This window comes from Trachurus trachurus (assembly GCF_905171665.1).
Source record: "Trachurus trachurus genome assembly, chromosome: 21".
Classification (NCBI taxonomy): Eukaryota; Metazoa; Chordata; class Actinopteri; order Carangiformes; family Carangidae; genus Trachurus; species Trachurus trachurus.
In genome coordinates this window covers 31434549-31454803 of record NC_139899.1, presented here as the reverse complement: position 1 = coordinate 31454803, position 20255 = coordinate 31434549, and the positions used below count along the sequence as shown (strand labels likewise).

The following is a 20255-nucleotide window of genomic DNA, read 5'->3' as shown; positions in this document are numbered from 1 at the left end:
TCATTTTTCATATCGAACTATTCTGGCTTTACTTCTTAAACAGTTCTTTAATCAACCAAGGATAGGCCTACTTAATTCACTATATTCTGTTACTTCCCTCCAACCTTTGATTTACCTGTCCCAGTCACACCACCACTAACAGAAGAGAATTAAATATTTTTTCTGGACTCCACTTCACCCAAAATGACTTTGATCTGTGATCTCTCTTTTTTTTCTCTCTCTCCCTCTTTCCTCGTTTGCGTCATGGCCGCAGGTGAACAGGATGCACCTACCTCCTAATATGGTGGTCGGGATCTCCTTATATGGCTATTCATGTATGGAGATCTATGCTAATTGCTGATCACCGGGGGCGTGTTGTTAGTTTACGATGGGTTGGCATTCATCATCTTACACACGTGTTTACGATCAAATCTGAGTTTCCCGCACCGTTCATGAATCCGGAGTAGAGTTTTAGTAGAGTGAGCTTTTATGTGCAAATCTGCACACAGATTTACTCGCGTTTCATGAATGAGACCCACTGTGTGTTTCACTGAGCTCTAACAAACGTGTTGAGTGTGTTTCCTTCCTCATCAAACACTGAAACCATCCACTGCTCACAGCTGCACTCTTCTTCTTTCCTGGTGCATTGTGGGATATCTGGGCTGGTCAGCTCCACCTGTTGTATCTTCATCTTCTTTGCTGTGACGTGTGTTTGTGCAGCTTGAGAGTCAGAGAGTGAAAGTGTGTGTCTCACACTGCAGTGACATCGCATAGAGAAAAGACATGATGAAGTGTTTCCTCCTCGTCTCCTCCTGCTCTGTATCATCACTAGATAAAGACTCCAGCTCCTTCTTCTCTGTGCTCAGTGTTCATCCATACATACCAGCCTCCATGTGAACACAGTGATAAAACAGTGTGTGTGTGAGAGCCATGTAATGTCCATGTGTGCATGCTGACAGAGAAGGTGCTGCTCTGACCCCCCTCCTCCTTTCAGGGTGGAGCCTGCTGGAGTCCCATGGTTGACACCAGGTCTGAGGAAGTGTAAGTCTGTTTTTACTTTGATTCATGGAAACGAGGGATGCACATGTTGAACCGTTTAACCGTTAACAAGAACTTTGACCGATTAATACGATCAGTTATTTATTTTATTAGCTCCTTGTCGTCAACTCATGGGGGCATGTCGACACGTGCAGATTTCCACGTGCCTTCACTCATATTTTGCGGTAAAAAGTTTCACAGGAGGACTGACAGTATGTGCAGCAGCCCCCATGAAGGAAGGTCAGATCATAAATGTAGCTACACAGACATAGATGTGAATCACCGTAACTACGGCGCTGAAAAAACTAAATAAAAGAGGAGGCTGATGCAGCTCTCCTGCAGCTCCACAGAGGAGCTCTGCTGCTCCTTCAGTCTGGTGTTTGGCTGCACTTTGTAACTAAAACAGTTCTACATTGGACGATCTAACCTCCATATGAGCGATCAGCTGAGACAGAGCAGAGTGGATGTGGCACTGATCAGCTGTCACAGCGCACGCCGCCAGCGTCGTAATCTTATCGGTTAACAGTTAATAATCGGTTAACGAGCGTCGGTTATCGGTCAGAATTTTTTTTCAAAATGTGCATCCCTACTGGAAACAAAGCAGCACATTCAACCATCTTCACACTGTCACATCACTGACCTCATGAGTCTTCATCAAACTGTCAATAACTGATCACATGATCAATAACTGCAGCTGTGTCTTGTTCTCTCCATCAGATTCCTGTCCACTCACAATCGACACAAACACAGTGAACACAAAGATCAAACTGTCTGACAACAACAGGAAGGCAACACGTGTGAAGGAGCATCAGTCATATCCTGATCATCCAGACAGATTTGACCTTCGACCTCAGCTGCTGTGTTCAACTGGTCTGACTGGTCGCTGCTACTGGGAGGTCGAGAGGAGAGGAGAGGTTGATATATCAGTGAGTTACAGAGGAATCAGCAGGAAAGGAAACAGTGATGACTGTTGGTTTGGAAGGAACGATCAGTCCTGGAGTCTGTTCTGCTCTGATGATGGTTACAGTGTCTGGCACAATAGCAGAGAGACATACATCACCTCCTCCTCCTCCTCCTCCTCTGTCTCTAACAGAGTAGCAGTGTATGTGGACTGTCCTGCTGGCTCTCTGTCCTTCTACAGAGTCTCCTCTGACTCACTGATCCACATCTACACCTTCAACACCACCTTCACTCAACCTCTCTATCCTGGGTTTAGACTCTATTCTGGTTCCTCAGTGAGTCTGTGTTGAGTGAAGCAGAGTCTCCTCCTGTCACAGAAACCTTCTCTCTGTTGAACAGACAGTTCAGTCTCTACACGTCTGTCTCTGTCTCTCACTCACGTCGTCTTCACAGGACAGAGATGAACACAGTTTAATAATGAACTCATCAGCGTCATGGTAACAGAAAAATCACTTATTATTATTCTGCTGCTGCTGACTGTTATTGTTTCTCTGAATGATTTCGATGTTATGATAAAAGGTACAGGCTACTTTCAGGACGAAGGTGGTTTCACTGCAGACTCTTATTTTGAAAAGTCGGCCTGAGCTACATGAAGAGCACCGTGTCGTTCTGACTGTTAAAATAAATAAATAAATAAAGGTTTCAACTGAAACAAAGTTCACGTCTGTGTCATTATTTACATGTTGTCACGGCAACATGAACCAGACAACAAACTTTAACTAATGATTTCTGCTTTTATTCAGACAGTGAAGAGAGAGAATAAACTTGGTTTCTGTTTTGTCTTTTTTCCTCTTTGCTTTTATTACATTTTTGTTTTTCCTTTTCTTCTTTAGTAGACTCTCATGTCATGTTCAGGGGCATAAATCAATAAATCAGAATATCGTGGAAAAGTTAATGTATGTCAGTTAGTTTAGTTCAATTCAAACAGTGAAACACATCATGTATTATACAGATTCAAAACACACAGACTGAAATGTTTCATGTCTTTATTTCTTTTAATTATAATGAAAACCTAAAATTGGGTAAATCAAGAAACTATAATACAGTGGGAAAGTTCACGACTGTAACCTAATGAACTCCAAACAGCTGCAGAAGTTTCCTGAGCCTCGTCTCTCAGTCTGGTTCATGACCTCCATCATATTCTACTTTATTGAGATGTATCTATGATCTTTGCAACTCTGAGGGTGTTTATTTGTTATTTGTTGATTATTTGTATATGTATGAACTATTAAAGATAAATAGAGGAAATTTCATGCAGGTTGGATTCAAACCCACGGCTGCTGCAGCAAAGTCTGAGCCTGTAGCTACAGTGGCATCATCATCATCAACGATCTCCAGAAGACATAAAGTTAAACATGAAACACTCTTTTTCAATAATTTAATCAATATCAGTGTATTATTTTAGTTTTCTACTGTTTTAAAGTGAAAACATATAAATGAACTTCAGTTCATCAGAATTAATAATTAAACTGTCAACAAAAAGTGAACATAGAAACATGGACTTATTCAGTCCTATAGGTCTGTTTATCTTATTCAATATCTAAAAGGGACTGCGGACTGTCTGACGGACAGAGCGCAGCGTCGTCAGACAAAATATCAGGTGGATAATAAAAGTAGAGACTGGAGTTTAAGATGCACATATGGGGCATATGTGCATCTTTATGCCGCTGCATGAATGCGCTGCATGCGCTCTGAGCGCAGCGCTATGCCGCGGCTGCCTCGGAGGAGAACTTTTTTTTTTATTAGCGGTGCTTATTTATTAGTCCACACTTCAGTTTGGTGCCTACGCTCCTCTCTGCCTCGCATTGTCTCAGGAAATAACTGGGAAGGTTTCAGAATATCTGTAAACTGAAAACATATTTTCTAACAGACTTGATGACACCTGTCGTCTTCCTCCCGACGGTTTATGCCGAGGGAACCACCACAGATTATTGTAAAAGGTTTGAAAGTCCGAGGCTCGATCCAAAAACGCTTTTACCCAGCAAAATATCACGTTGCTTGATCCGAAACTGTTTAACACTACAAAAAGCCGAACCATGGCTGATTATGTAGTTTGATCCGACGCTAGACTGCGCTCTAACATGCCATTTTTTTTAATCCTAGGTTAACCGGGTAATAATTCATAACTGAGTAGCAGATTGCCTACTCGGGTACTCGAGTACTCGGGTAACCGTGCACATCCCTAGTCTGTAGGTTACAGTTATTATGGTTCTTCAACAGTGGACTGATTGTGTTCCCAGTCACGTTGCTCAGACTAGAGCCAGAAACCAGTCAACTCTGAAACACAGTGAAGTGAGCCTGCAGTCCAGCCTGCTCATGTGACCTTCTACCTGAACACACCACTTTCATATGAGTCTTCATTCATGTTCATGCCCTGACCCCTTGTGGTTGTTAGGTAGTACTACGTTACATTGATAATAATATGAACAGGTGAGCGTTAAATGTTCACTGTTTCAGGTCTGAATCTCATCAGATAATCCATCATTTATTATCATTTAAAAACACAAGTATGTGATTTATTTTAAAACTAGAAGAAAATATGACATCATTGATGTCACAATCAAGAAATTAATAAACAATTAAAAATGGTGCCGTTTTGGTTTTTGGAAATTCCTGTTATTGTTATTTTATTTTTGAAACCAGAAACCAAATTCATGTAGATGTATCTGGTTTTTAATTCTAAACCAAAGACTAGAGACAAAATTATGTGATGAATTAGTTTTTTGTTCTAAAAGAGTTTGAAGTTTTGCTGATTAAACCTCCCGTTTTTGAGGTGGCAGAGACAGGAAGAACTCCAGCAGAACCACGGCTCCACAGCACAGTGGTTTTCAACAATGAAGCTAAACGTTGTCTATTAAACACTGATCTGCTAAATCCAAGTAAGCACAGAATGACTGATGAGTTTATCAATACAATGTTCAGCATGAGCCTATATCCAAAAACCACTGGACCCAGCAGAATCACAGCCCATTGTGCCGCCTTAATGGGATAGTTCACCCAAAATTCAAATTTCATTCATTATCTCCTCCCCCTCATGTGGACTAAGAGCTGGGAGAAGTTTCAGAGTCCTCCGTGGCTTCTCTGAGTTACAGCGGGGCTCCGTGCAGCACTGTATGTCCATATGACGGTTGCGAACAGAGCTCACTTTTCTTCGTCCAAAAAGACACACCAAAAAACATCCAAATACCTCCATAGTGCTCGTCTGTAATGTCCCTCTTGTATTGAAGCCCCGACATGAGAAATGTTTTAAGCTTGTTTGTGGCGGAAGCTCCCAGTGTTGCTCTGCCAGAATCTTGCGCGATTTGCGGAGCCGTGAACTGGGTGTCAATGCAAATCACGCAAGATTTGGACGGACCAGGAAGAGCAGTGCTGGGAGCTTCCACTACAAACAAGCTTAAAATATAGACTTATTTAATTTTTTTTCAGAACAATTTCTCATGTCGGGGCTTCAATACAAGAGGGACATTACAGACGAGCAGTGTGGAGGTATTTGGATGTTTTTTGGTGTGTCTTTTTGGAGAAGAAAAGTGGTGTCCATTCATAACCATTATATGGACAAATACTGCTACTCTGACAATTCTCCCAGCTCTTAGTCGACATGAGGATGAGTAGATAATGAGTAAAATTTGAATTTTGGGTGACCTATCCCTTTAACGGACCACATATTCACCAATGACACAGAAGCCAGTGAGTGGACTATGAATCTCTGAGCTCAGTGACACCTACCAGTTGTTACAGTTGATGGCAGCGTAGCGGTTCAGTGCTTTCTCATGCGTCGTCGTGTAGTTTCACAGAGGACAAGGACCGTCACTGTCAGACTCCCATCAGACTTTATGTACATCTGCTAATGAAAAGAGGAGAAATAATCTCTGCATCAGGCTTCACAGTCCCAGCTCAGGATAACACACACACACACACACTTTAACTGGAACAAAATAAACTTCACAACACTCTCTGCCTGTTCAACAGTCACGCTGCTAGGATTAGCCACAAGCTAACACGAAGCTATCAAAGTTAAAAGTGAAAAGCTTTTCCGTATCAATGAACTTGTCATGTATCTCACTCAGCATCATCACAGAACATCAGCAGTTGCTGTCTGGAGCAGATCTTCACATGTATGATCAATAAAGTCACCTTTAACCCTCAAATAGAAAGTTATATTAACGGAGCTCAGTACAAGTCAACCTACCACGACACTCCGACAGCAGACTGTTGCCTAGAAACGGGTCAACCCGCCAAGTCTGCAGGGGCTCGTTAGTGCGGCGTTTCAAAATAAGAGCTTCTAACTCATAGATCATAATACATAAATAAATAATAAATAAATAGTGAATGACTTCATATTGTAACAGGCAGATAAATAATAATAATAAACTAAGTGTAGTGCAGCTTCCATAATAACAGAATAGTGGAATTACTAACTCCTTAACTCTGTTACAGCAGCAAGTACAAGACAAAGCAGCCAGATAAATAAATAAAACACATTACAGCAGAGTGAGGACAGAGGAAAGCATCAATGTGTTTAGGAATGACTTGAAAACAGTTTATAATGAAAACGATATTGACAATGTATATGGAACATTTTAAGAATATTCACATCATTATTAAACAAAAAGTGTCCAGTGAAACAACAAAGCAGCAAACTAAAGTAGCCTATATAGATGGACCATGGATCATGAAGGGATTAGGAAACGCCTGCCAAAAGACAAATACACTCTACAGAGAATTTATTCAACAAAGAACTAAAGAGGCAGAAAATAAATGTAAGTAGCCTATCAGAATAAGTGAACCAATACTATAAAGCTCTGTAGAAAAGAAAACTATAGGACAATATTTAATAACCCCCAAAACAACACTAAAGGAATATGGGATATATAAAATGTTATTATCAAAAATGTCTCAACACAATGAAGTTCCCCTCAGTATTTCATTCAGAGTGTCACAGGATATGAAGCTATATGGACCAGGAAAGACTGGGCTCGTAATAGGAGGGTTAGGTGAGTGATAAACACAATGAGTAAATGAAGTCACAAGCTACTAGTTAGTTAACATATGCTTTATGAAAAATAAAGATAAAATGAAAATTCAGCACAATAACTGACTTCATGTTCCACAGTTTCTTTCTTTTTGTCCTTCACAAATTACAAATCAAATTGTTCTCTATCACATATGGGAAATGTCCACATGAGAGAAAATAATAATTACAAAAATGAGTTTTAATTAATGTTGTTTGAAAGTCTTTGGGGAACAGAGACAGGACTGTTAGTACATAGTCATAACACTCTTCTCTTTATGGCCATACTCACATCACATAATCACACAATTAAACACAGTAGTACTCTAATTAGGGATGCACGATACCACTTTTTTTCAAACCGATACAATACCGATATTTGGATCTGAGTACTTGCCGATACCGAGTACCGATGCCGATCCTTCTACCACAACAAAAAAACAAAAGATTAGGCAAAATGCAATGAATTGGAAGACAAGTTTTATTTTCTTCTCTGCTTGTTACAACAAATAATGATAAATATGGGTAAATGACTGTAAAACTTTTCACATTTCAAGTGAAAATAAACATTTTTCTGTGAAATTATTGCAGTTTCCTCATTTGAATCAAACAAAATTATCAATTAGCACTGTCTTCAGCTTTTAGATTGAGAAAACATGAATTAACCTATTGCAGTGTCCACATTTGAATCAAACAAAATATCAATTGACTATTTGGCACTGTCTTAAAGCAGAAGTGAGTGATATATTTGTGTTAATATAAGTCTTAAATAGTTATATCTTCCGACAGCAATCACTTACATAGAGTGTTTGGACCGAAACACGGGTCTCTCAGTCCCTCTGCTCTGCTCTGAGCCGAAGAGAAAACATTTATCGTATCCTACAGTTTTTATCCAATGAGGAGAGAGAACGGCATGCAGGGCTGTGTGTGCAGCCAAGGAACGCCGTGAATGTGGTGACGTAGGGACGAGGACTGTTATGGTGCGTTCAAGGAAACTCGTATTTTTCCGACCGTGAAGTGGTACCAGTTCGATCTGGTACGAGTTCACGGGTCAGAAGTTACGAGTGGCCGTTATAGTGACTTTCACCGGTAAAACAGGTCGGAACAACACGAGTGGGTTGCCTGGAACGCTACAAAGTCGTAAGTTGTGACTTGAAGCTGTAATTTACGATTTCAAAAGCCTGCCTGGAACGCAGCATTAGCGAAAACGACCGGATCACTCACTTCTGCTTTAAGCTTTTAGATTAACAAAACATGAATTAACCTATTGCAGTGTCCACATTTGAATCAAACAAAATATCATGTAACTATTTGGCACTGTCTTCAGCTTTTACAAAACATGAATTAACCTATTGCAGAGTTAAACTTCAGAATGCAATGGTGTGGTCTTTGAACTAAGCTTCTTTTGAGAAAGTGAGAGGCAGATTCTTTTTGATGAACAGAATCATCTCTGCATGATCAGCTGTGAGCCTGTTTCTGCTTTCACTCACAATGTGTGACACTGAGCTGAACAACCTTTCACTGTCAACACTAGTGCAAGGTGCTGAAAGGTATCTGCCCGCCAGTTTAGCCAGAGTTGGGAAGCGCACTTTATTAACCACCCAGTATTGTAGTGGTTTGTCTTCCCGTGAAATCACGGCCTCTCCAAGATACTTGTACACTTGAACCTACTGCAGCTGTGCCCACTGATGCTGATGCCTGCTCATCTGCAATTTCATCAAATATGCTGTCTAGACTGCTGGTGGTCTGGTCCATGCGTGGTTTTCTTGAAGGTGGTTCATTCAGGTCATGGTCCTCCTGCTCGTCCAGTTCTCCAGGCAACCTCAGCAGCTCAAGTTTCAGCACCTCTTTGACATGTGCAGCAGTGGTAGCATTGGAGAAAAAACGATTTTTGTACCTAAAACAGAGAAAGAAAAAAAAGAAGTTGAAAATAGCATGCTTGCTATTTTAGCACAGTCACAGTTACAGTCACCCAGTTGCACACACACACACACACACACACACACACACACACACACACACACACACACACACACACACAGTCAGAGTTACAATCACACATAGTCACACACAGTTACACACACACACACACAGTCAGAGTTACAATCACACATAGTCACACACACACACACACACACACACACACACACACACACACACACACACACACACACACACACACACACAGTCAGAGTTACAATCACACATAGTCACATACAGTTACACACACACACAGTCACAATCACACAGTCACACAGTTACACACACACAGTCACAGTCACACACACACTTACAATCACACATAGTCACACACAGTTACACACACAGTCACAGTTACAATCACACATAGTCACACACAGTTACAGTTACACACATCATAGTTACACACACACAGTTACACACATCACAGTTACAATCACATACAGTCACACACAGTTACTGTCACACTCACCTGGGATGGAGTAGCGTTGCGATGCTGTAGAGTGGGTTTGCCTCCACATCAGTGAATCGCTTCCTGACAGCTGCAGCCAAGGTTCCCTTCATCGCTTTGACCCCATGGTCTTCATCAGTCTCCCTGGTTAGAAATCTGTGCAGCACAGTGACTGCTGGAATGACGTCTGCAGCCATGGCATCTGAAGAGCTAACTTTCCGAGTTAACTCCTCGAATGGACCCAGGACAGAGAGCACCTTCTCCAGCAGAATCCACTGGTGACCCGTCAGAGTATCAGGGAGTCCGTACTCAGACACGTATATTCCCAGAGCCCGTTTCTGCTCAATCAAGGACTGGATCATGTAAAACGTGCTGTTCCAGCGGGTCTGTACGTCCTGCTGGAGCCGCTTAGCAGGCTGGTTGATCTCTAACTGAATGTCCTCGAGCCGGGAGTAGGCCAGAGCAGAATGTTTAAAATGGCCAACAATTTTGCGGCCGACAGCCACCGCATCAGTAACACTTCTCTGTGACAGAAGGCCCTCGTGAACGACCAGCTGGAGAGTGTGAGCTGTACAAGGTAGGCTGGGCAGCTCAGCATCACTCATGGCTTTTATCATATTCCTTGCGTTGTCTCGGAGCACTGCGTGGACGGACGTCTTCGGAATGTTCCAGGTCTGGAGCATGCTATCGAAAGCACCTGCGATGCTCTGGCTGGTGTGCGAGCCCCGGAATGACTTTGCATGTAGTGTGACGTGATGACGAATGAACTCCTCGTCTAGCCACTGCGCCGTTAAGCTGAGCAGTGACATCGGGCACACACTGCTTGTCCAAATGTCAGTAGTGAAACTTAAGGCTGAAGCCTTATTCACCTGGTTGCGAACTTTTTTTTTCACATCCTCAAAAAGTTTTGGCACCATAACATCCGTGATGTAGGGGCGACTGGGAATCTCATATCGTGGCTCGAGTGTGCTGAGAAGACGGCGAAATCCTACATTGTCCACAACCGACAGTGGCTGGTCATCCAGAGCAATAAAATGAGTCAGAGCCTCTGTAATTTTAACTGCCCGTGGGTTTTCTCTTGACATTTTTTCTCGCTTTTCCAAAACCTGAGTTAAAGTTGGTTGTTGCGGTTTCGCATTAGCCTTAGCAAACTCGGTATACTCAGGGTGATGATGTGTCCTCAGATGTTTTATCAAATTGCTCGTATTGAACGACGTACTCTCCTTTCCTCCCCTGGAGACCTTACCAGCACACAGTTTGCATTCCGCCTTGCTTCTGTCATCTTCGCATATTTTGAAATGAGCCCAGACTGCCGACATGGTGCTAATTAACCGCAGCCGCCAGTTTTTTTTTTTTTTTTTCAACCGCCGCCAGTCTCACTCCTCGCCTAACCACGCTGTTTCTGATTAGCTCGACGTCTCCCCCTAGCCGCCAATCTAAAAAAATACAACAAAGATGCAAAGCCACCCTCTGATCGCGGTCTTCATGCAGAGCAATTGCATGCACTGGTATCGGTTCTTGGTATCGATACACTTTAGCGAGTACGAGTACAAGTATATTACAACAGTATCGACCCGATACCCGATGCCAGTATCGGTATCGGTGTATCCCTAACTCTAATACAATAGTGATTAAAGGAAAACTTCTTGTTTTTAACTGTATAGGGTTTAGTTCTATAGCCTATCAAATGGAATATTAATACAACCATAAATTATTTTCACTTTTTTTGCCATGAAATGTGATGATTTTAGCTGTTTTCCATGAATTACAATACTTTTTCTTTTACTTTTAACCATGAAATATGATTCATTTTGATTAATCTCTTTTTAACCATTAAACAAATCCTTTAAGTTATAAAAACACAAATCAAACACTTCAATTTTTAAATTCACAACATTGCTTTTGCTCGTAATGAACATATTTAGCAGGTTCTCCGTCTATAATGCACATTATCAGTGCAAGCAACACACACACACCAACACAATACAATGAGTTCAGCATCCACACAATATATCATAGCTCATAACTGGTTATCAATGCCTTAAATCTTCCTTTAATGCACAACAATAGTAACTGTAGGTCATGTTCATGTTTCTGTGGGGACGATAAGAGCTTTCTGCTGCCTAAAATAAATGAATTTTGAGGTCAACAAACAATATTATTCTATTCATATAATTAGAGTCAATCATCTACTGGGTTACAGTAACATTAAAAAGGACGACATGGATGATGGTTCACAGCTTTAATCAATGTCTTGTAAGTGTTGGAGGAAAACGTGGCAGAAAAACTCCCTGATCCATTTCCATGTGAGGACTGCAATGATCTCTGATAGGAAGCCCAGCTCCATGTTCCTCACAGCCGCTGAAGAAAATGAAATAGTGGATATTGTTCACTAAAGATTGTAAAAATGTGAAGCAGTGAAACGTCTCTGAAGAATGACACTCCAGGTCATTTTCTTCTTCTTTACAGAGTTCTTCTCACTCTTTACCTCAAAGCAAATCCTCTGTTGATGTGACCATTACCCATAATCCTGTGCCTTTCCTCCTTTGCTCTGTGATGCAGGTGCAGGTTTATGACAGTAGGGGGCGCTGACGTCACATGAGGCAGAATCTCACCTGAACCTGTTGAACTACACGACACAAAGCTCTGACGTCAGGACGTCGCTCTGCAGCAGCTCAGAAACGGTCAAAATGGCCGCCAGCTGTTTGTCACTGTGAACTGTTGATTATCCCAGTTACACAACAAACACACACAAACACAAACACATGAGTGTCACATTAAGATTATATTAAACCACTGTGTGTGTGTTTGTCAGATACTTCAGGTGAGGTCAGCAACACCTTCTCACTCACCTGTGACCTCACCTGGTCATTCATAGTGAGTGTTAGCGTCATTAAAATAGGAGCAAGGCAAGGCAAGGCATCTTTATTTATATGGCGCATTTCATACCAAGGCAACTCAATGTGCTTTACATAAAGACAAAACATTTAGAAAAAAAAGAGAAGCATGAAAAAAGAATAAAAACAAACAAACACTAAAAACAGAGTTAAAAGCAACAGTAAAACTGTAAAAGAAAAGAAAATAGATAAAGTTTTAAGTTCTCAGCTATAAGCATGTGAAAAGAGGAATGTTTTTAACCTGGATTTAAAAGTGTTCACAGTTGGGGCTGATCTCAGTTCTGCTGGTAGTTTGTTCCAGTTGTGTGCAGCATCACAGCTAAATGCTGCTTCACCATGTCTGGTCTGAACTCTGAGCTCCACTATCTGACCTGAGTCAGTAGATCTCAGAGCTCTACTGGGTTTATACTCTACTAACATGTCATTCATGAGCAGTCAAACCTCAAACGGTGGAAAACGAGAAAATAGTGATGGAAGTATGACAGACAGGTAGCAAGATGGCGTCAGTGACTCACTGCAAAAACTCAACATCTCAGCAAGAATCCTATGTGTCTTGTTTCTAGTCAAAACTAATCTCATCATACTTAAAATAAGACTCATCATATTAAAAAGTAGCTTGTTTTTAAACACTTTTTACATCTTTCAAGCAGATTTTCACTTGAAATAAGTAGAAAAATCTGAAAGTGGCACAAAAAACTTTCACTGGCAGATTTTTCTACTTATTTCAAGTGACAAATTGTTTGAAACAAATGAAAATGATCTAAAAACAAGTTAATTTTTTAGATGATGAGTCTTATTTAAAGTGGAAAGAGATTAGTTTTGACTAGAAATGAGACATTTTGACAAGAAATAAGACAAATATTCTTGGAAAGATTTTGAGTTTTTGCACTGACAACTGAGCTCTCCCCCTGCAACTTGAAAAACAAACAAAATACAAACGCTTTTTTACTCTGTTTTATAGTTGCTTACCTCCTCTAGTTGTTTTTAACCGCTCATAGGATTTCTAGTCACTGAATCCTGTTTTTAAGCTGCACTTTGTCCCACACATTGATCCAACTGCGTCTGACAGCGTGGGAAAATCCCTGACAGCTGACAACCAGCTAGCTTACCGGACATGGGACCTCAATTCGGAAAAAATCTCCATGTAGGCGAACGGGAGTCAAAATTTTATTTCATGATTGTGTCATGAGAAAAATATATGACCTTTTTATGACCATTTTATTTTACAATAGTTTTACAACAAACTGCTGATTTCTCTGCATGAAACAATGATGTTTTAAACAGGTTGAGGTCGTATTTTTTTCTCATGGCACAATTCAATCAGATTAGTAATAACATTTTGACTCCCGTTCACTTACATGGAGGTTTTTTCCGAATTGAGTTCCCTTGGCAACGTTACTTTCTGCTTCCGCTTAGGCTCTCTATTTCACTTCAGTGGTTTCCTCCTGATGGATCTACTTGTATTAAACCCCCTGCTGGACAATAAGTGACATCACAGCACTATTATAGCTGTTAGACTACCAATAACTGTTTATAATAATAATTATCACCTGATTCATTCAAAGTTCTCCACTGAGTGTTTCATGTCAGTGACAGATAATTGTCATAGTGTCTGGTTCAGTTCACCTTTACGTTAATATTGTGTGTGTGATAAATGTTCTTTGTTCACTTTGGATTTTATTTCTTGGAGCAAAGTGCAAAGAAGCAGAAGGTAATTAATCCAGATAAGATAACATCATGACGAACAGTCACAGTTCAAAGTGTTAAAGTTGACCTTTGACGCAGTGGTTGTGTCGCAGTTTATTTCCCCGTGTGAAGGTAAGGTGAACAGTCTGAATGTTTTCCTCCTTAACACCTGTCGTTACCTGAGTTCTCTGCCCTTCAACTTGTCGTTGTGTTGTTGTTGTGTTATTATAATGTTACTGTAGCTGAGTCAGAGCTGTAACTGTAAAGTCTGGACCGACAGAACCGTGTCCTCCATGTTGTGTGGATGTTGTCGGTAGAACCGTGTCCTCCATGTTGTGTGGATGTTGTGGGTAGAACCGTGTCCTCCATGTTGTGTGGATGTTGTCGGTAGAACCGTGTCCTCCATGTTGTGTGGATGTTGTGGGTAGAACCGTGTCCTCCATGTTGTGTGGATGTTGTGAGTAGAACCGTGTCCTCCATGTTGTGTGGATGTTGTGAGTAGAACCGTGTCCTCCATGTTGTGTGGATGTTGTGGGTAGAACCGTGTCCTCCATGTTGTGTGGATGTTGTGGGTAGAACCGTGTCCTCCATGTTGTGTGGATGTTGTGGGTAGAAGCGCTGGAATAAGAGCAGAAGCTGTTGCCTATATCACTGATCAATACTGACAGTTTCTTTATTGATGATTGGTTTTCCAGTGTTGATCAATGTTCAGCATCAGGTTCTTCACAGTAACTGAGTACATTTAGTGCAGTACAGTTGTGAGGTACTTGTACTCTCCTTGAGTATTTCCTTGTTGTGCTACTTCCTGCTTGTACTGCAGCTCATGTACCTGACAGGTGAAGCTACTGGTCACTTTGCAGCTGCAGGTTGTAGATTAAAAACACCTGATGAGCTCAGAAACACACGATTAAAGATGAAACCACAGCATGTTTGTCCTGTGACTCTGTAGGTTACATCAGCTCACTGACTCATTTAAATCTATTAGAAGAGGAGCAGCTGGACACTGTCTCTGTGTCCTCACCATTCATGTCTGTGGTTACACACAGCTAACACTCTGGGTTATTGATTATTGGAAACAAATCATCAATATTGTTGTGGAGAATGTTTTAGAGCTGCAACAGTTGTTCAATCAACATTTTTCAAGCAGAAACTTTCAATTTTCAGCCTCAAAAACTGAAGATTTCCTTGTTTTCTCTGTTTGATTTGACTGTAAACTGAATATTTTTGTCTCTTTGATTGTTGCTGTGACAAAATGAGACGTTTGAAGACGTGGCCTCAGACTGAGAGGAACTTGAACGCATCATTTGTCTGTATTTTGTGACATTTGATGGAGCAGACGATGAATGGATGGACAGAGACAATAAGTGTCAGTGGCAGCTGGAGAGTGTTTTTCTCTCTTTGAATTTCCAGTGTGAGTGAAATGACTGAATGTTGTGATAGTGGAGCTGTGAGGTGAAATAAGTCGAGGCCAGTTGTTGTGTGTGTAGCTTGTTTGGTCCAGTGGTTTTCTACAGGGACGCTGTCCACACAGAGACTGTGTCACATCAACTCAGTGGATCTCAGTCCTTGTGTGTGTCAGTGGATGGAAACAGTGGTCCATGGATCATGTTGCTGGGCTGCAGCTTCATGACGCCATCTAGTGGACTGATAGTAGAAGTAGAGCAGCTGATTGCAGCTTCCTCTTCCTCACTGCTGTGTGACTGCATTCAGCTGACACTGATATGAAGCAGAGGAGAAGAGCCAATCAGTGGAGGAGCAGCTGGAGACATGATGGACATGTGAGCTGCTGTGCAGATGAATGATGTGTGTTTCCTCTGCAGGTGAAGCTACAAAGTGTGTGTGAGTTGATGTGGATGTGAGCTCAGCAGCATGGATCAGTGTGAGGACAGAGAGGAGGGAGCCCCTCCCTCTAAAACCAAAAGCCAGACCACAGGTCAAAGGTCAGAGTTTAAAACAGTCAGAAAGACTTTTCTCTCTAAAAGTCAGTTGTTGTGTTTATTAAAAGATTGAAGATATTTCTCATCGTTTTTTCTCCAACATGCACATTTATCAGTTGTGTTGTTGTTTCAGGATCCAGCAGCAGAGACCAAACTCTCCTGAACCCAGCTGTCTGTCTGTAAAGAGCAACGAATCAAAGGACTTCATCATTGACTTTAAAGGAGGACGTGGATCAGCTGATCAGATGTAAGAGACAAAACTACATTTCAAAGGTTTTGAGTTTCTGTTGAATGTCATTCCTGTGGAGTCACATTTCAATGATTCTCATTAAAACCTGAGTTATAACTCAGACACACGTTCAGTGAATGACTGACAGCATCCCATGCATCTTTCTTTCTGTTATTGCATCCACTGCTGACGCTGCTAAATATAACAGCTGCTTTTTGTTCACTTCCTGCAGCAGTCGCTCCACTTCAGCACTAAAGTTCTTTTTATGTTTGAAGTCTGACGCTCCCTTTAGATTTTTGTTTGGGCATTTTCACTTTCCTTCTCAACTCACCTTCTCTGGCATTCTGGATTTAACAACACGTTCTTGAATCTGACGTAGAGTTTGCATGTTCTCCCCGTGCATGTGTAGCCAATGTCGATCTGGCCCTCTGCGTTGTGTTTCTCACGGCCTGCCCTAGGTGGGGTTCGATTCCCACGACCACCCGCACCGGAGGCGACGATGCTAACCTCCTCGCCAAGAGGTTGACAACCGCTTGGCAGGTTGGTTAGCACGTCTTTTATGGGTGGAGTGAGTGCACATCCGTTACACATGTGTGGGTTCTCTCCAGCTTCCTCCCACAGACCAAAGACATGCAGGTTAAAGCAGAACTATGCAGGATTTGGGCTGTAATTATTGTGGCTCAGAGACACTGTGATGGTTGAGTGACCTATTATGAGATGAATGGCCCCCCCCACCGGCTTGCACAGATCAGTCCTCCGCCTCGGTGTCACAAATCTCGTAGATGGATAGAACTATCGCGAGAAACTGCCTTACGGCAGTACGAGATAAGGACGCAGATGACGTAATGCATTTCATGAATCGTGATTGGTTTGAGTTCGGAAAGTCGGAGGAAACCATGGAAACACGAAATGTTTGTACTGATGAAGTTTGGCTTGTGGCTAACACGGAGCTAATGCGAACACGGACACACACATACCATGGATCTTTTATAAGAGAATGTAATACATCATGACACACACACACGCCTTCGCGTTTTGGAACCTTTATTCATGTGTGTGTGTGTCTGTGTGTGGCCGTGTTAGCGTTAGCTCCGTGTTAGCATTAGCTCCGTGTTAGCAGGGCTTAGCAAACACCGCTCTCTACCTTCAACAGCTTCCTTGTAAACACAAGCACGTGTAGGGGGTGGAGGGGGTGGAGGAGGTGGTGACGGCGAGTTTTATTTTATTTTTATTTTTTTACGACAGTGACATGTGCCTCCCAGCAGTGGCGCTGCCAGCCGGAATCCTGTACGCACTGTGCGTACAATTTTTTCATAGGTGTGTAACCCGGTTGAAAATATAGAGAGATAAATAATGGGGTAATAAAAGCACTCATTTATTATTTATTTCTATTTGTTTATATTTTTTTATATCCGGTGAGAAATACTTATTTTTGTATTATTTTCTTATTTCATGTAATAAAGATATATTTTTGTGGTAAAGAATGTAAAAAATAATATTTCAAAGAGAAAATATATATTTTTTGTTGAGTTAACTTACCGTGGGGAAAAGCCAATCAGTGATCGAGGTTACAGGTCGACCGGATTCGGCAAAGGACTCAGCCGGAAGAGAAGGAGAGACGACAGAGCAACGTGGAGGGAGCAGAGAAAAAGGAGGAGATGCATGGCGGAGAAAGCGTTATGGCAAAGCCAAAGACTTTAAGAACTAACGACGCTGTTTGAGGAACGTAAGTCGAGACCAACGGACAGTGAGTCTCACAGTGACTGTTCGGTCAACACAGTGTCGAGTTTTGAGTTTGCATGAGAACTATTCTGGAAAAGAGTGTCCGACGAAGAAGCGCAGCTAAAGCTAAAGCTAATGTAGCTCACGTTAGCACACCTGACGGACTTCAGCACCGAGCCGCTCGCTCAGCCACTCGCCTGGGTGAAGCCTGTTAGCCTGCTGTGTGTATCCAACCTGCATGAAGAGACCTGCGGTGAGTGTCTGCCACGGACGCTGCCGGGAGAACGGGACGCTGTCGGAGAAAACGGGAAGCTGGCTGGAGAACGGGAGGAATCGTCAACGACCGACGTCGCAGCAACACGCTGTATCGGGGAAGAGACGAGGACGACGCCATTACAGCCGTGAGTTTGTTCTCTTTCATAGCATTCGTTTCGTGTCTCACATTGGGAACGCCTCCAGTGTGACCTCATCAGAAGCTCATATTCCATTCTGCCAGCCAGGATTGGCTGGAATCAGGCGCGTCAGTGTCCCAGGGGGCGGAGACCCTACCCTATATGAGGGCTTGACACGGCGCTGCCAGTCATTCAAAAACCTCTTCTCGCTACGAGCAGAAGTTCCATTGTTGGTTCCCGACTTCGATGCTAACTGCCTACTCCTAGCTTAACCGTCCACAGACCAGCGCAATCCTGGTCACCGGGCGCTGGGTTCAGGCACTGCTGGAAGCCGGTACCTGCAAAAGTAGAAATACTTTAGCCAAGCGGCAACGCTTACAAGTGATAACACTTCACGGGTAGCAATACCCCATCCCCGAAGTCGAAACACTTCCCGGGTAGCAATACCCCCTCCCCGAAGTCGAAACACTTCCCGGGTAGTAATACCCCCTCCCCGAAGTCGAAACACTTCACAAACCGCCGGGCTAACGCCGAGTAGCAATACTCCTTTTTACACTGTATGAGCTGAGAGTCGAAACGCTCTCAGTCGAACCCCTAGCATACAGCGTAAAAGCCTGCTAAAGTTAGCGACTATGGCTGCCGCCAGTGTCCCGACTAAGGCAGAGGCGAAACAACCGGCGCGAGCCTGCCCTTGCGGTAACAATATCTCGAGCTGGGATACTCACCAGATGTGTGTGACGTGCCTCGGTTTGAAGCATGCGCAGGCCGCCTTCGAGTCGGATGAGTGCGGCGACTGCAGTCGCCTCTCCCTGAAGGTGCTCCGGCGCCGCCTGGCCCGTCAAACGAGTCTGTCCGGCAGCGATCCCGTCATGACCTCCACCGTCCCGGCAGCACAGGAGCCGATGGAGCTCGCGGAGCTCGCGGACCTCGAGGCGGGTGAAGGGCCGAGCTGGGCCAGCCAGCTCGATCTGATGGACCTGCCCCCCCTGGACCCAGTCGGCTCCGGCCCCGGTGCCGGTCTGCTGGGATTCCAGGGGGGCGGCGGCGGGGATGAGGACTCTGACGAGTCAGGGCTTCTGATGTCCGACGAGGAGGATGATGATGGCTCTTCGCTGCTGTCAGGCCGGGTTGAAAAACCTTATCCGTCAGCGGCGGCTCAGCCGAGTAGCGGGGACGCGCCCTCTGTGTCACTGGATCTCGACCTGCAGGAGGTGTGCAGACGCGCTGCAGCCAAGCTGAAAATCCAGTGGCCGGAGGTCCAGGCTGAGGCTGCGCGCTCCCGCTATGACGGCAAGAAGCTCCCAAAGGCGAAGAGGACGGGGAAGCAGCTGCTGCCCATCTTCCCGGAGCTGCTCGACGAGCTCGCGGTCTCCTGGCGGGACAAACCCTACCGGGAAAAACACCCGGTGGCGGGAGGCTCCATCTTGGACTGCGAGGGTATGGAGGTCCAGGGTCTGCGGAGCATGCCGGAGGTCGAACCAGTCGTGGCGGCTCACCTCCGCCCGAAGACGTCACTGTCCTGGGAGCTGGTCTCCCATCCAAGACCGACCGCTTCCAGTCCAGCCTGACTGATAAAGCTTACAAGGCAGCTGCTCTCTCGGTCCGGGCCCTGAACGCCACCTCCCTGCTGATGGCGTACCAGGCGGAGCTGGAGGAGGAGATGACCGCTGCACCGGAGGCCGCACTCTGGGAAGAGGTGTGTGTCATCACGGATCACTGCCTCCACCTCCACAAGGTGGCGGTACAAGCCCAGGGGCGAGCCATGGGGCTGATGGTCCTCCAGGAGAGAGCCCGCTGGCTGAGCCTGACCACCCTGTCGGTGAAAGAAAAAGAGGATCTCCTCGACACCCCCATCACGCCCAAGGGGCTCTTCGGGACGGCTGTCTCGGCGATGCAGAAGAGGTGCGAGGAGAAAAAGAGGGAGGACGAGGCGCTGAAGCTCTGCCTGCCGGTGAGAGCATCCTCTGCCGCTC

General features: G+C 43.8%; 2 protein-coding genes across 2 annotated transcripts in view; one reads left to right on the top strand and one right to left on the bottom strand.

Annotated features, from left to right (window-relative positions):
* Window positions 1-20255, top strand: part of LOC311004857 (uncharacterized protein) — a 340983-nt gene that overhangs the window by 37010 nt on the left and 283718 nt on the right. The gene's annotated exons all lie outside the window — the stretch shown is intronic.
* The window catches only part of LOC311004883 (tRNA wybutosine-synthesizing protein 4-like), a 196513-nt gene that overhangs the window by 61801 nt on the left and 114457 nt on the right, over window positions 1-20255 (bottom strand). The gene's annotated exons all lie outside the window — the stretch shown is intronic.